Source organism: Amblyomma americanum, chromosome 9, assembly GCF_052857255.1.
Source record: "Amblyomma americanum isolate KBUSLIRL-KWMA chromosome 9, ASM5285725v1, whole genome shotgun sequence".
In the NCBI taxonomy this organism is placed as follows: domain Eukaryota; kingdom Metazoa; phylum Arthropoda; class Arachnida; order Ixodida; family Ixodidae; genus Amblyomma; species Amblyomma americanum.
The window spans coordinates 99,497,245-99,501,852 of NC_135505.1; the positions used below are offsets into that span (position 1 = coordinate 99,497,245).

The 4,608-nt window shown below is 41.2% G+C and overlaps 1 long non-coding RNA gene across 1 annotated transcript; it reads left to right on the top strand.

Moving 5' to 3' along the window:
- Positions 1-738: 738 nt before the first annotated feature.
- On the top strand, positions 739-4,371 carry LOC144105245 (uncharacterized). Its single transcript, XR_013308733.1, has 3 exons — positions 739-896; positions 4,029-4,188; positions 4,290-4,371. It is a non-coding gene; the product is annotated as an uncharacterized LOC144105245 (long non-coding RNA).
- The last annotated feature ends 237 nt before the right edge of the window (positions 4,372-4,608 follow it).

The window sequence follows — 4,608 nt, forward strand, 5'->3', positions numbered from 1 at the left end:
CTGTAAACCTAACGGCATGTCATGCAATTGACATGCGAGAAGTTGAGCGCAACAAAATGTCTGCTGTGGCGTTTGTGCGCTTAGGTTGCACAGCGTATTTTTTTGTTTAACTCATGTATTTGAGCACTGGAAAGATTTTTTCCAAGGATGTTCATTATCTATTTCATGCTCTCCAAGACAAAATCACGTATCGCGCACTAATTACAGTAAAATAACTTCGTTACTCTTTCTAACCAAACGCCAGGAAGGCAAATGTTAACAGACTTCATTACGCTACCATCATGAGCCTGCTTCGAAATTACGTGATGGAGTACGCACTGTTGAAAAACGATCATGCTGCAGAGTTAGTTTCATTTGGGAGAATGCTAGCAGTTTTGATAGAATATTTGATAATCTCACCTGACAGAGTGTTGATTGGAATGTGCTAAGTGATAGGGAATGAAACAGGCGTACTTCGCATCTTAAGGCTGACTGGCACGTCCTCTTCAAAGGATAGAGAACGTATGCAATCGCTCACTACTAATATTAAGCGGCGCATCTAGCATCTCTCTAGAGACAAACTTTTCGCACGTCAAAAAGAGAGAACTCGAACTTAAGTTATCTTGTTAATATGCAGACAAAAAAAAATGAAATGCAGCCTAAGACACGTACAATTCAATCGAAACTTTACTCTAGCAAAAAATGAATACGTGCTCATTAACATTTGGAGCGCTTCGCTGTATAAAGAAATTTATTCTGTGTAGGAGGTGAAGTTCTCAGTGCCGACTTGTAAAAAAGCCGTCCTCAGCATGATCGCAGTCTATCTGGGGATCCATATAATCTCTGCCGCTGGGATAGCTGCTGCACCACCCTATGAAGAACATCCCTGGTATTATCGTTGGCACCATGCAGATTACGTGAGTCAGTTTTCTACTTGTCTGGTTTCATCTTCGAGACGTTCATTTAAGGGCTTGTATGATTCCTCGCCGTACTTTGTACGAAGCACTTTTGATACGTATAAACATACAGTCCACAGCGTGATTTCTTCTGTATATCTAAGGCCTTCTTTGTCATATATACCTATTCGAATGCAATAAAAATTGAAAAACACAATCAATGAGGATACATGGGCCTCCGTCGTCTGAGATATAGGGGAGAAAATTGTTACATTCTGTTCGTAGTTATGAAAACTTTGGCTTTAGCTTTCTGTCCGTGCAGTGCAAACATAACCAAAAAGTTGTCACATGCGCCTTTATTCTACAGCAAGTTTTTTCTGAACGCAATTCTTCACATAATACAAGACTGTTACAGATAATTACAGGTATACCCGCGCGTTGCTTCGCTGTCGGGTATAGTTTTCTGTAAATTATTGCCAAAAGCGCACCAATTTTGTTTGTCAAGGTACTTTATTTCTGGGTGCGACTGCAGGACGGACATTAAATGCTCTCCATCGAACGGTTGCAGCGTTACCATTATTATTTTCATAACAATATTTCGCAGCATTCCTCCGCTGCCTTACAACAAAAGTGACTTTCTGGAAAGCTGGGCTTGAACACTTTGGGTGTATTTGCAATATTAGATATGCTTCAACGTGACAAATGCTTGAATCTAGTTATGCAGTCTGTGGACCAACTGGGAACGTCAGATTGTAATGGAGAGTTCAGGTTGACAACTTCGGAGAGGCCGAAATTCATGTTGCCCAGCTTTGGATACGCACTAATTAGTTCGATGAACTAATGCACTCGTATGATGACGACCAGCCGTCGACATCTCGGAGTCCTACAGTTGTCGGGGTCGCTGAACATAGGACTTTAGGTGGGGAGATGTCAAGGGTAATCCGGTTGGTCGCTTCAGGAGAGGTCAACGCTATGGCCGAGGTGCACCTGTGGTGTTCCTGGTTCAGGCGGAGCCAATTGTTATCTCATTTTTAGGGCACCACTTAGATGAGATAGTTTAGACTAAGGATAGCATGGTTAGTTCGTTGGTGCTGGTTACCTCAATGGCCTCAACATTACATATACTAGGTGTTTCAGGAAGGTGATCACTAAAATTTACAAATACCATTTTTTTTCCTTCACCTTGCCTGCTAATAGCTTAACGAGGGTCTTGATTCTGGCAGTCTTGGTGCCATAGGTAGCATAATAGGACTCTCGCACAGTTTCCGCGCTCGCCGTTAGATGACGTTTCACGTCCTACTCGCGGTAATACAGGACGTGATACGTCCGCCGCTATGGACGACGGTGGCGCTGGTGAACACTCTCAAGGTTCTCTTACACCCAATAAACATAAATACCCACGAGAGCAGCAGATTGGACAGCCGTCGCCGTATCTCAGTTGGTAGAGCACCGGACGCGATATTCGGAGGTCGTTGGTTCTGATCCCACCGGTGGCATGGCTGTTTCTTCTCCTGCTTTGTAAGTAATTTTCTTTAAGCGACAGCTTAATATAAGTATTTTTATCGCACTGATCAGCACACCAAATTAAAATTAATCATTCCCCTATGCATCTTTGTTTCGGTGACAGCTGGCGCCCTTCATACGTATGTATATATATATATATTACCAGACTCTTCGCGCAGGTAGTCCATAATTTTTATAAAGGGCCTTTTTGAGGTATGAAGGCAGCTTCTGCGGCGCAATAATGCCTGCTTTAGTGGATATAAAAACAATTGAATAAATTTAGCGAATTAGCCTCTTGAATAATTTCTGATAATTAGCCTTCACAATTCGAGATTTGCAGCCGGCAACTGGTATTAGCTATAAATTTTTTTAGAAGTTTGAAAACAGGGTAACCATTGGCATTGTGCCCCAACAAGTTTTCCTAATATCATGACAAAATACATCCGCTTTTGCAAAGCATGCAGGCAAAACATTTCGTCGAGCCAAAGCGCTGAGGGTAATCCCGTTTTCGAAATCCTAAAACTGGTATGACTTTGTAACGACTGGCTGCAAATATCTCACTGGAACCAGTACCCTACGGTGATATTTACAAAGTCAATTATCAAAAATTATTAAGGCGGCTCACAAGTTAACATCATTCCCCTGTGTTCTGATGTCGGCCAACTCAGGTATCACTGTGCCGCAAAAGCCGTCATAATATGTGAAAAAGCCTGTCTTCAATAATTTCGCCTAACTTTCGCTGAAACACCTGCTGTATATACAGGTATACAACGAGCGTATCTTTTCCCTCGCCATGTCTGTGTAATATAATATGCAGGGCGTTTCACATAATAATTTGCGCTTCTATTTTTAAAATTATGCTTTCTTTTTAAATAGGAGCGGTGTTGTGCCATAGCATTGTCAGCGGTGTAGTACACCAAAAGACAGCTAAGACGTGCTAACTAGCAGGATGGTTTACTAATATTGAATTGTGAACTATTCTTTGTTAGCTGTTAGTTAACTGTCAGGCTACTTAATCACTAAAGGCGTGTAGGCCCATCTTAAGCAATATCCATATCAGTTTCTAGAATTTCGAAAATGCGGCTACCCTCGGCGATGAGGCCCAACAGTCCTTGCCTTTTTTTGGCGAGTTACATGCACTGGAGTGGTTGATTTGTCGATAAGTATCTCGATAGCATATATATTTTGGCGCGATTATGAACAAATTTGTATGGCCACAGCACAGAAGAGAAGTGAGTTTTAGAAATTCAAAAAAGTTGATATAGATATTGCTTCTGGTAGGCTGCACGTCTCTCAGTAATTAACGTGTTTAAAAGCAATAGTTAAAAGTTAAAAGCCTACTAAAGTTAAAAATACATAAATATACTTAAAAGCCCACTAGTTAGCACGTGCTATGTGTATGCTGATGAATTACATCGCTGACAATCCTATTGTCCTGTTTTTTTTGCGTGTATTTCATTTTTTTTGTATAAGCATCTTTCAAGTTTTTTTTGTTTTTTTTTCTTCTGAATGCATGCTCGTATGTATTCAACTCCTGTACATCAACGCACTCATGCAGCAGTTCAGATTAGGGACTGGCAGTATCTTAAAATAAAAAAATAGACCGCAGTGGCCATAAGAGCAAAAAATGTAAGTCATTTTTTTTTTCAGTTGACTGAAGTTAGAGAGATGCTGTACGTGAGGTGGCAGACAGACGCCAGGTATTTTTTGCCTTCCACCCAATGTCAGGCGAAGAGAAAATAGGTCGAATTTTGTGGAACGAGTTCAAATATATTGTGCACTACACGGCTCCAGCGACTCCGAATCAGATGTAAGCCCCCAATATTCTTTTGATTTTTTCTCATTCCTTTGACAATAAACATCTTGCAGCCGAATATTTGTATCCACTTCTTTTTCATGCTTCCCGAGCAGTGAAGCTTTTGTAACTACGCTGACGACTTCAAAAACTATGTCGCACCCTACAGAATACGCCGTGATTTATCAGACAACAGAATGTAAGTTTCCTTTCTGCTTAAAAAAAGAACCTCTAGATACCAACCGGTAAAGCACCTCTGAGCTGGTGATAATTTTACACAAAACAGAGTGGCCGTCAGGTACATACAATGCTGTCGAAACAGCACGCTGGGAATACGTGTGGATAGACGCGGAAAATTATGGCTCATGATTGCTCGCAGTTGCACTCGACGCAACCAAGCACCTTTTCTTGGAACCTAACACATTTTTCTCTGGC